Below are 12,353 nucleotides of genomic sequence, written 5' to 3' on the forward strand. Positions count from 1 at the left end.
GCCACGTTCATCAGGTGAAATGAAGCCAGAATAAAAGATGGCAGAAGAACAGGGTGATATTCTTACTCTCAGTGATTAAATTACTCAGGTCAGAAAGTCCTGATACACGGCACATGCTCACCTGACTCTCGCTCAGCCATACTGCCTTTAATCATTAAGGTGTGTGTGGCCCATACAGGGATTGAACCCATGACCTTGGGGTTATTAGCACCACGCTCTAACGAACTGAGCTAACCGGCCAGTTCAGCTGTTCACTTTAGATCTTTGTACATAATTCTACACTAACTCCATTCAACCAGCTGCATGGCAGAACAAAAAACATTTGAGATTCTGCACACTTTCAGTGAAGATCTGTATAAATGAGCATCTCCTAAACTGAATTTGGTTGTTATTGCACCAGAAATGCAGCAGTTTCATGCAGATCTCAGTCCTACTTCAGACATCACTGTCTAGTCATTTCAGTCTTGTCATGTTCAGACTTTCTTAATACACATCTAAAAGGTTTTGTGGGTTCTTATATGTGTGAACCATGTAAACTATATATGAAGTATATATATATATATATAGTATATATATATATATATATATATATATATATATTATAGTATATATAAGTATATATATATATATATATATATATATATATATATATATATATATGTATATATATATATATATATATATATATATATATATATATATATATATATATATATATATATATATATATATATATATATATATATATATATATATATATATATATATATATATATATATATATATATATATATATATATATATATATATATATATATATATATATATGTTCTTGACTGAGCTTAAAGCCGCCAACCAGTGACTGGAGCAGATACGACTCAGGTCCTGCACACAGTAAGTAGTGCTGAGGGAATCATATGAATGCTTATATGAACGGTAACATTGTATGTCGGTATCCACTAGATACTAGAGGAAAGGACACCTGATAAGTCAGCGGAGACCGGCTGTTTTGGTTTCTGTAAATGAAGATATTCTCCCATCAGAACAGACAGCTCATCGGTCAGAACATCACGAGTAACAGAAACAGACACAGACTTACTGTCACTTTTAAACTACACAATTACTGAACCCGCTCCATTATGCTTTACACCTCAGTGTATATTGGTGGTGACACTGGTTGGTGACATTAAGCTCAGTCAAGAACTTTAAGAAATATGTAGTTTAGATGGTTCACACATATAAGAACCCACAAAACCTCTTAGATGTGGATTAAGAAAGTCTGTTTCAGCTGTTGAATTGGGTCAGTGTAGAATTATGTACATGGATCTAAAGAGAGAACAGATGTACTGGCCGGTTAGCTCAGTTGGTTAGAGCGTGGTGCTAATAACGCCAAGGTCGCGGGTTCGATCCCCGTACGGGCCACACCCACTTTTGGCCTGTTGATCAAACGGATATGAGACCCAACAACAATGTATAGTCCCACAGAATAGTGGAAATAAGTAACTGAAAACATCCAGTAAACAACAGTCCTACAAGCACAAACATCCACTGATAAGTAACCGGAGACCCGCTGTTTTGGTTTCTGTAGATGTTAAATGAAGACACTCGCCCAACGTGGGGCTCGAACCCACGACCCTGAGATTAAGAGTCTCATGCTCTACCGACTGAGCTAGCCAGGCTTATGTAACAGGTCAGAACAGACAGCTCATCGGTCAGATCATCAGAGAGATGTAGGTTTAATTCACTAACATCCCTGGTGAAAAAAAAGTATACTTAAGTATACTAATCTTCAATATGCTAAAGTGCACTAAAGTGTATTATTGTCAAACTAATGATCAATACACTTAAAGAGTGCTACAATGGAACAACTATTTTTGTACTTAATATACTTTAGTTGTACAAAAATAATACAAAAGCTCAACTTTAATTGTATTAAGTGTACTAAACTGTACTAAATTGAGACAATTTTAAGTATATTTAATTCAACTTAAGTATGCTACTGCATGTGTATTTAATTCTGTTTCACATACACTCAAAATGAAGTTGAAGCTCATTTAATCAGTATTTCAAGTGCACTTAAAAATAGAGTTTAAATATATTTATTTTAGAGCAAAAACATTCTAACACTTCTTTGTAGTTCAGAAAAAGCTGAATTGTAACCAGCAGGTGTCGTTATTTCTTTATATCTTGAGCCAGCTAGCAAAAAATGTAAGGCCCAGTTCTGGGCCATATCCGGCATGCCGGAACTTTTTGTGTCGGCCCACATCCGGCAGCCGGATCTGGCCCGGTGTCAAAATGAATGACGGATAGATTGTGGCCCGTATACGGCTGCCCGGATCCCAGCCATGACTGCCAGCAATATACCAGCACTTAACCAACTGCTAGCCAGAACAACCATTATCGGGCCAATAATGGCCCAGTTCTGGCCTGCAGTAGATTTTTAAAAGGCTTTCCCCAGCCATATGTAACCTTTAATGGTCACTGGGACTACTACAACTGTTCTTGCTGCTTATTTCTATGAAAATACTCTGTAAAAAAAAAAAAAAAATATATATATATATATATATATATATATATATATATATATATATAATATATGTATATATAATAATAGAGTACAATTAAAACATTAACAGAAAAAAAACTAATGTACACCAAAACACATTTTTCAATATTTTATTTCAAGTAGTTTTATTTATTATAAGTTTGCCAAAAAAAAATGTTTTGTCCTGCCATAATTGACATAATTGCTGATCTCCTGCCTCCTGACACTGCCTCCTTTCTGGAATAAAAATCACAGATCAATGTGGATCTTATTTATCTCATTCAATTTTTTCAGTTCCACTTAATGATGAAAAAGAAATGTTGAATAAGAAAAAAAGTAACTGTAGTTTAAATATGTTTACCTGGTTAAAAATGGTTTATTGATTCACTCAGGCAGCAGGAGTGGCATCACAAACAGCAGTTTCCAGAACAGTGCTAGAGCAGAATAAACAGTGCCTGTAGTAGGCTGAAGAAAATAAGCGCAAACTTGGAAATATGTACACTGTAAAAAAAAGACTGTGAAATATACAGTAACTTGCTGGCAGCAATTAGCCGGTAAGCTGCTGTAATAAATTTTACAGTACACATACTGCAAATTTAATTACAGTAACTATAAAATACTGTAATATTTATTACAGTAATAATCACAGTACTGTAGCTCTTATTACAGTAATTTCACATTACTGTAACTTATTACAGGAGTAATCACTTCACTGTAATTGTTATCACAGTAATGCAGCCTTTTAATTACAGCAAATATCAGACTACTTTAAAGGCATTACAGCATTTAACACAAAAATAATATTCGAAAAATAACTATACATTGTAAAAATTAAGACACTGCATTTGTAACAAAAAAATCATTTATTGAATTTCAACATTTTAAAACATAAAATACATAGATAATAAATAAATAAATTCATATTTTTGTAAACACTGCTGTTCTGAACAAAAACATAAAAATGTGCAAGTGCTTTGTTTTACATTTGCTGGAATCCACATCTTGGACTAAAGTTTTCTTTCCTGCACTGTAAAGATAAAACAAGGAATTACTGTTACTGCTGTAGAAATTTATATACAAGACTGGAGACTATGACAGTTTTGTTTATTCCTAACCTCCCATTAGAGATATCACATTAATAAACACATTCTACTATTAAAAATGTGCTGTTTAAAATTCTTACCTGTTTTGGGGCTCTGTTTTGCTTTGGTCCACTTCAGTAGGCTACTTAGACATGCCTCACGGTAACTAGAAAAAAAACGAGTGACGAGTTTCACCACATAGAACATGGAGCTACAGTACAGCCACATATACACACAAACATTATAAACAGTGTTGTTACTCCTACATACATTCAACTGATGGCGTTATCAACTAAATATCACCAGATAACAAAATATCATGTACAAATAGCTTACTTTGGTAATGTTATGAACACTGGCTCTCTAGTGTATCACTTTTGGCTAGACAATTAGCTAGTTGTTTATCAACTGGCCGATTAGTTCTATGTTTAATGAGCTAGCTCGCTTTCTGTCTTGTAATATCAAGTAATTCTAATTTATGTACCTGTTACTGATTATATAAAGACGTCTTTCTGTCTGAGTGATAAAAAACTAGTATTTGTGTTAGATATAATGCAAACTGTACTATTATCAAAGACACATTATTGTTTAAACTGACAGAAAAAGAAAAATCCTGCTTAAACTTACCGTATTGTGATTCACAGCAGAAATATGCTTACTGTAGAATTCACCCACCACTGAATCTTGACCATGATCCTTTGCAGATCTACAGTAAAATGCTGTGTACAGGTTCTACAGTAAGAATTTTATCAATCTACAGTAGTAATACTGTAAAAACTACAGAAATTTGTTACAGTGTACTTTAGACATGGTAATGTGCTTTTTGATTATAATATTTTACAGTGTTATGTACAGTGCTTGCATACATTATCCCTAATCGATCCTGAAAATGTCTTTCAAACTGTATGTTGATAAAAGCAGCTTTTGTAAATATCTTACCAAGATCAGTGTAGGCCAAATAACACAAGGTGGCTGAGTGAGCTGGACTCAGGGGTGCACAAAAAGTCACTGCAGAAATATAAACACTTAATTAGTTAAATCATTTAATCAAGGAAATGTATAAAGACTTGTAAATAAGTGCTTAGGCATGATAATGTGCTTTGTCTTTGTAAACATGTTTCCTGGGTTATTTATGCCAGCCAATGACTAAAAGTTTTATAATATTGTCAACTGCTAGGAAGAGGGAACTAATGTAACCAACCTTTTATATACATCAAACCACTTACTCAAAAAAGATGGACCACCAGCTCCATACAGCTGTAGGTATAGGTAACTAATGTAATCGTTTTAAAATCTTATGTTTGTAATATAACTTCGCTATATTGTTTGATGGTTTATATCGTATTCATAATATCAGTGTATGTTTCCTTTAGGTGTATGTTTTAAATTAATTTTGATAGCCTTTTGCTGCCATATTTATGTATAGCTGGCTAGATAGTTAGTTTACCGTACCTGCCAAGCTAGCATTTTTGGCTAACGTTAAAACATAGCTATAATATATTTATTAATTATCAAAAATACGAAATTATTTGATTATATATATTGTTCTGTTACTACAGTATATCAATATTTTTAATATAATGTTTTAGTAAGTTTTTAGTCCTAAAGAGCAGCAGTTAACGTTACCTTAAAATCTTCAGTGAATAAGTGTAAAAAATAACGGTTTTCTTATTTAAACCGAACTAAGTGCGCGAGGCTCCTCGCGCATGCGCTCAGGGAACCTTTCGTATTGAAGTAGTGAACTGATTCTATCTGACACCACCATGTATTAACATTAACGTAATAGTTAAAAATCACTTGCCAGTTCTCATTGTTATAAACAGTTATCATGGCTTAGCGTACGTACATCTGGTTCAAGTCAAACAAGTTTATCAAGCGACTGTAAATTATAATTTTACACATACATATACAACTATTATATTGGATTTAAAAAGTTGCTTTGAGTCTCAGTCATCCGACATGCAGCCATAATCGGGCCAGATGCGGGGTGCTGCAATGTAGCCGAGTCTCAGTCAGCCGACAGTGCCGACATGCAGCCATAATCGGGCCAGATGTGGGATGCCGAGCCGACAGACAGCCGACACTGCCGAACCTGAGCCGGAATCGGCCCAGATCTATCTTGCTAGCTGGGTATCTCTCTATTGCCGAGGAGTTAATGTGTGTTTATATCACTTCGTGTATCTATAGTATCTATTCTATTAATATTCATAAGCATGCACACACACACACACACACACACACATACACAACAAACACACACATACACAACACACACACATGCTTCCATGTTCACATGTTTTTGCTGTATGTGTTATGTACGTAGATAATATTTAGGTGATTTGATGTATTTTTTATGTTGTTGAGCTTTGAATGTTATTTTTGCTTCACTGTATATATGGTGCATCATTAAACTGTTATACATTATTTTATTCTATTTTGTTAGATGAGATGGTTTGTCTTTGTATTTTAAAGGACAGCTAACGATAGTGATCCGACTCTTTTAAGTATTGTGTATAACATAAAAAAATGTTGACTTCATCAAAAAGAATCGACTCCCTTTGGTTCCAACTGCTCATTGCTGAGTACAATCAAATTAGTGAATCGACTCTTTCGAGTCTATTCCTGTCGTTTCACTTAAAAGAACCGGATTAGGGAATCGACTCATTTGATTCATTTGAACGCGCAGACTCACTCGCTCTCCCGCTGTGCGCTTCTCAAACTGAACTGCGTCTTTCTGCACATGAGGAAGAAATCTATGTAGAGATCTCAAATAACATGAACCTGAAGGTCTGAACTTACATTGTAGAAAAGAAAAACAAGCCAGTAGCAGCAGTGTGCACATTAAACCATTTACAGAAGGGTCATTAAGTTTGGTAAATTGAGATAATTTCATGTTTCTGACCTGAATGAGAGGGGCAGTAAAAAACTTTACACTGTCAGAGACAATGTTTGAAGTCCAGGTCAATAGTACCTGCTAGTTAGAGAAGAATCACTTGTTTGTTAGTTTAAGTCCAAAAGTGGGTGTGGCCCATACGGGGATCGAACCCGCGACCTTGGCGTTATTAGCACCACGCGCTAACCAACTGAGCTAACCGGCCAGTACATCTATTCTCTCTTTAGATCCTTGTACATACAGCCGAACGCGCTAACCGATTGTGCCACAGAGAAACACGCACAACTCTTTCACATGATGGTACACACGAGTTACATGACTTGCTAATGTTTACTTCATGCTAATAAACAGTATAACATTTTACTTACGTGTCCAGACCTGCTACACAAACTGTCATTTTTGTCCCTGTTAAAAACTTTAGCTTAACTAAAGCAAATAAAGACACATTTAAATTTTTCATCTATTATTACAGGTTTAAAGTTGCATAAAACAAATGTTTGTACAAATAATATAAAACCAAAGTACAAAATAAACATTTCACTTATTTTAATGACCTCACAAATTACTCAGTTTTAAAGGTCAAAGGCAGCAGCATTTAGATCAGAACAGCTATTAACATTAAATATCACTAAAGAGGAAATCCTGAACACAGCAATGTAAACCTTTCATTTAAATAAAGTAAAGTTACATAGTTGATCCATGGTAAAAAGAACCTTACAGCTCAGCACAATAGTTAAACTACACAACCCAACAAGGTAAAATAACCCATCATGTGTTCTGTCCAATATTAATACAGTTCTGGGTTGCCATATAGCACTTTTTCACCTGCATTCGGCCTTTTCTTTCCTGTAAACCAAAAACAGTCGCCATTGCAGGTCTACAACACGTTACAAAACACTTGGGACAGAAGAGCCATTAACACTATAATTTTTATACATTATACAATCTATATCCAAGCAACAAGCTGTAATTTATGTCTAGCACCACTAGATGGAGACGATGTCTGTACAAAATGTTCAATTTCACTTCAAAAGTCAGTTGAATGTGTTTTACTGTAGTAAGAATGAAAGTTTGAGCTGATCTTTGTGTCATTGTGTAGCTTTGATGAAGAAAAAGCCGCTGGGTCAGTGTGTAACAGCAGGTTTGGAGTGAAGGTGGGTGTGTGTGGATAAAAGCTTCCAGCACCTGGTATTCCCAGGCGGTCTCCCATCCAAGTACAAGTACGTTCAGCCTTATAAATAAATAAATAAGTAATTAAAACCTTAACATTGTTTAAGTTCATTAAATGTCAGGTGTTGTTTATGTAAACACAAATCTTAAAAGGACAGCTAATTAATTGTGTTTATTGATAAATAGTGGTCTTGTTAGGGTTTTACTCTTTATGTTAATATTAATTAAAAATAAATAATAATGAAATAATAATAAGTCAGAAGGAAAGATTTATGGTGTTTAGGGAAATTTACATCTTTAAAAGCACCACGTCTTGTTAAACTCTCTTGAGTTTTGCTCAATAAAATGCCAATAAAACAGATACAGAGTTTCTTACGTTTACACTGATTCTTATTCCACTGCAGATATGAACTCAAGTTATTTCATGTTTTATCTGGTCAACTGTTATTATTCAAGAATAAATAAAAGCTGATGCTTTTAACCTCATACTTTCCTAATACTTTTATTCTACATGGGCTACATTTCTTTTAGTCTTCTGCCATGTGGAGTGCAATAATTCACTAAATTACACAGCAGTTCTCATTTTATTTATTTATTTATTTATTTATTTATTTTTGCCATTTTCAAAATTGATTGTAAGCATTTATAAAGGTCATGCCACGTTCATCAGGTGAAATGAAGCCAGAATAAAAGATGGCAGAAGAACAGGGTGATATTCTTACTCTCAGTGATTAAATTACTCAGGTCAGAAAGTCCTGATACACGGCACATGCTCACCTGACTCTCGCTCAGCCATACTGCCTTTAATCATTAAGGTGTGTGTGGCCCATACAGGGATTGAACCCATGACCTTGGGGTTATTAGCACCACGCTCTAACGAACTGAGCTAACCGGCCAGTTCAGCTGTTCACTTTAGATCTTTGTACATAATTCTACACTAACTCCATTCAACCAGCTGCATGGCAGAACAAAAAACATTTGAGATTCTGCACACTTTCAGTGAAGATCTGTATAAATGAGCATCTCCTAAACTGAATTTGGTTGTTATTGCACCAGAAATGCAGCAGTTTCATGCAGATCTCAGTCCTACTTCAGACATCACTGTCTAGTCATTTCAGTCTTGTCATGTTCAGACTTTCTTAATACACATCTAAAAGGTTTTGTGGGTTCTTATATGTGTGAACCATGTAAACTATATATGAAGTATATATATATATATAGTATATATATATATATATATATATATATTATAGTATATATAAGTATATATATATATATATATACAGTGTATCACAAAAGTGAGTACACCCCTCACATTTCTGCAGATATTTAAGTATATCTTTTCATGGGACAACACTGACAAAATGACACTTTGACACAATGAAAAGTAGTCTGTGTGCAGCTTATATAACAGTGTAAATTTATTCTTCCCTCAAAATAACTCAATATACAGCCATTAATGTCTAAACCACCGGCAACAAAAGTGAGTACACCCCTTAGTGAAAGTTCCTGAAGTGTCAATATTTTGTGTGGCCACCATTATTTCCCAGAGCTGCCTTAACTCTCCTGGGCATGGAGTTTACCAGAGCTTCACAGGTTGCCACTGGAATGCTTTTCCACTCCTCCATGACGACATCACGGAGCTGGCGGATATTCGAGACTTTGCGCTCCTCCACCTTCCACTTGAGGATGCCCCAAAGATGTTCTATTGGGTTTAGGTCTGGAGACATGCTTGGCCAGTCCATCACCTTTACCCTCAGCCTCTTCAATAAAGCAGTGGTCGTCTTAGAGGTGTGTTTGGGGTCATTATCATGCTGGAACACTGCCCTGCGACCCAGTTTCCGGAGGGAGGGGATCATGCTCTGCTTCAGTATTTCACAGTACATATTGGAGTTCATGTGTCCCTCAATGAAATGTAACTCCCCAACACCTGCTGCACTCATGCAGCCCCAGACCATGGCATTCCCACCACCATGCTTGACTGTAGGCATGACACACTTATCTTTGTACTCCTCACCTGATTGCCACCACACATGCTTGAGACCATCTGAACCAAACAAATTAATCTTGGTCTCATCAGACCATAGGACATGGTTCCAGTAATCCATGTCCTTTGTTGACATGTCTTCAGCAAACTGTTTGCGGGCTTTCTTGTGTAGAGACTTCAGAAGAGTCTTCCTTCTGGGGTGACAGCCATGCAGACCAATTTGATGTAGTGTGCGGCGTATGGTCTGAGCACTGACAGGCTGACCCCCCCACCTTTTCAATCTCTGCAGCAATGCTGACAGCACTCCTGCGCCTATCTTTCAAAGACAGCAGTTGGATGTGACGCTGAGCACGTGCACTCAGCTTCTTTGGATGACCAACGCGAGGTCTGTTCTGAGTGGACCCTGCTCTTTTAAAACGCTGGATGATCTTGGCAACTGTGCTGCAGCTCAGTTTCAGGGTGTTGGCAATCTTCTTGTAGCCTTGGCCATCTTCATGTAGCACAACAATTCGTCTTTTAAGATCCTCAGAGAGTTCTTTGCCATGAGGTGCCATGTTGGAACTTTCAGTGACCAGTATGAGAGAGTGTGAGAGCTGTACTACTAAATTGAACACACCTGCTCCCTATGCACACCTGAGACCTAGTAACACTAACGAGTCACATGACATTTTGGAGGGAAAATGACAAGCAGTGCTCAATTTGGACATTTAGGGGTGTAGTCTCTTAGGGGTGTACTCACTTTTGTTGCCGGTGGTTTAGACATTAATGGCTGTATATCGAGTTATTTTGAGGGAAGAATAAATTTACACTGTTATATAAGCTGCACACAGACTACTTTTCATTGTGTCAAAGTGTCATTTTGTCAGTGTTGTCCCATGAAAAGATATACTTAAATATCTGCAGAAATGTGAGGGGTGTACTCACTTTTGTGATACACTGTATATATATATTATAGTATATATAAGTATATATATATATATATATATATATATATATATATATATATATATATAATATATATATATATATATATATATATATATATATATACAGTGTATCACAAAAGTGAGTACACCCCTCACATTTCTGCAAATATTTTATTATATCTTTTCATTGGACAACACTATAGACATGAAACTTGGATATAACTTAGAGTAGTCAGTGTACAACTTGTATAGCAGTGTAGATTTACTGTCTTCTGAAAATAACTCAACACACAGCCATTAATGTCTAAATGGCTGGCAACATAAGTGAGTACACCCCACAGTGAACATGTCCAAATTGTGCCCAAAGTGTCAATATTTTGTGTGACCACCATTATTATCCAGCACTGCCTTAACCCTCCTGGGCATGGAATTCACCAGAGCTGCACAGGTTGCTACTGGAATCCTCTTCCACTCCTCCATGATGACATCACGGAGCTGGTGGATGTTAGACACCTTGAACTCCTCCACCTTCCACTTGAGGATGCGCCACAGGTGCTCAATTGGGTTTAGTCCATCACCTTTACCTTCAGCTTCCTCAGCAAGGCAGTTGTCATCTTGGAGGTTGTGTTTGGGGTCGTTATCCTGTTGGAAAACTGCCATGAGGCCCAGTTTTCGAAGGGAGGGGATCATGCTCTGTTTCAGAATGTCACAGTACATGTTGGAATTCATGTTTCCCTCAATGAACTGCAGCTCCCCAGTGCCAGCAACACTCATGCAGCCCAAGACCATGATGCTACCACCTTGGTACTTCTCACCAGGGCGCCGCCACACATGCTGGACACCATCTGAGCCAAACAAGTTTATCTTGGTCTCGTCAGACCACAGGGCATTCCAGTAATCCATGTTCTTGGACTGCTTGTCTTCAGCAAACTGTTTGCGGGCTTTCTTGTGCGTCAGCTTCCTTCTGGGATGACGACCATGCAGACCGAGTTGATGCAGTGTGCGGCGTATGGTCTGAGCACTGACAGGCTGACCTCCCACGTCTTCAACCTCTGCAGCAATGCTGGCAGCACTCATGTGTCTATTTTTTAAAGCCAACCTCTGGATATGACGCCGAACACGTGGACTCAACTTCTTTGGTCGACCCTGGCGAAGCCTGTTCTGAGTGGAACCTGTCCTGGAAAACCGCTGTATGACCTTGGCCACCATGCTGTAGCTCAGTTTCAGGGTGTTAGCAATCTTCTTATAGCCCAGGCCATCTTTGTGGAGAGCAACAATTCTATTTCTCACATTCTCAGAGAGTTCTTTGCCATGAGGTGCCATGTTGAATATCCAGTGGCCAGTATGAGAGAATTGTACCCAAAACACCAAATTTAACAGCCCTGCTCCTCATTTACACCTGGGACCTTGACACATGACACCAGGGAGGGACAACGACACATTTGGGCACAATTTGGACATGTTCACTGTGGGGTGTACTCACTTATGTTGCCAGCTATTTAGACATTAATGGCTGTGTGTTGAGTTATTTTCAGAAGACAGTAAATCTACACTGCTATACAAGCTGTACACTGACTACTCTAAGTTATATCCAAGTTTCATGTCTATAGTGTTGTCCCATGAAAAGATATAATGAAATATTTGCAGAAATGTGAGGGGTGTACTCACTTTTGTGATACACTGTATATATATATATATATATATATATATATGTTCTTGACTGAGCTTAAAGCCGCCAACCAGTGACTGG

At 37.0% G+C, this 12,353-nt stretch overlaps 1 long non-coding RNA gene and 2 other non-coding genes across 3 annotated transcripts; 1 reads left to right on the forward strand and 2 right to left on the reverse strand.

Annotated features, from left to right (window-relative positions):
* Positions 1–1,348: 1,348 nt before the first annotated feature.
* On the forward strand, positions 1,349–1,422 carry trnai-aau (transfer RNA isoleucine (anticodon AAU)). Its single transcript has one exon. It is a non-coding gene; the product is annotated as a tRNA-Ile (tRNA).
* A 184-nt stretch (positions 1,423–1,606) lies between these two features.
* Positions 1,607–1,679, reverse strand: trnak-cuu (transfer RNA lysine (anticodon CUU)). The gene has a single exon. It is a non-coding gene; the product is annotated as a tRNA-Lys (tRNA).
* A 1,710-nt stretch (positions 1,680–3,389) lies between these two features.
* On the reverse strand, positions 3,390–5,297 carry LOC134329602 (uncharacterized). Its single transcript, XR_010014892.1, has 5 exons — positions 5,254–5,297; positions 4,567–4,635; positions 4,255–4,346; positions 3,729–3,793; positions 3,390–3,572 (listed from the first exon to the last, which is right to left on the reverse strand). It is a non-coding gene; the product is annotated as an uncharacterized LOC134329602 (long non-coding RNA).
* Positions 5,298–12,353: the final 7,056 nt, after the last annotated feature.

The sequence above is a fragment of the Trichomycterus rosablanca genome, chromosome 15, assembly GCF_030014385.1.
Source record: "Trichomycterus rosablanca isolate fTriRos1 chromosome 15, fTriRos1.hap1, whole genome shotgun sequence".
NCBI classification, from domain to species: Eukaryota; Metazoa; Chordata; class Actinopteri; order Siluriformes; family Trichomycteridae; genus Trichomycterus; species Trichomycterus rosablanca.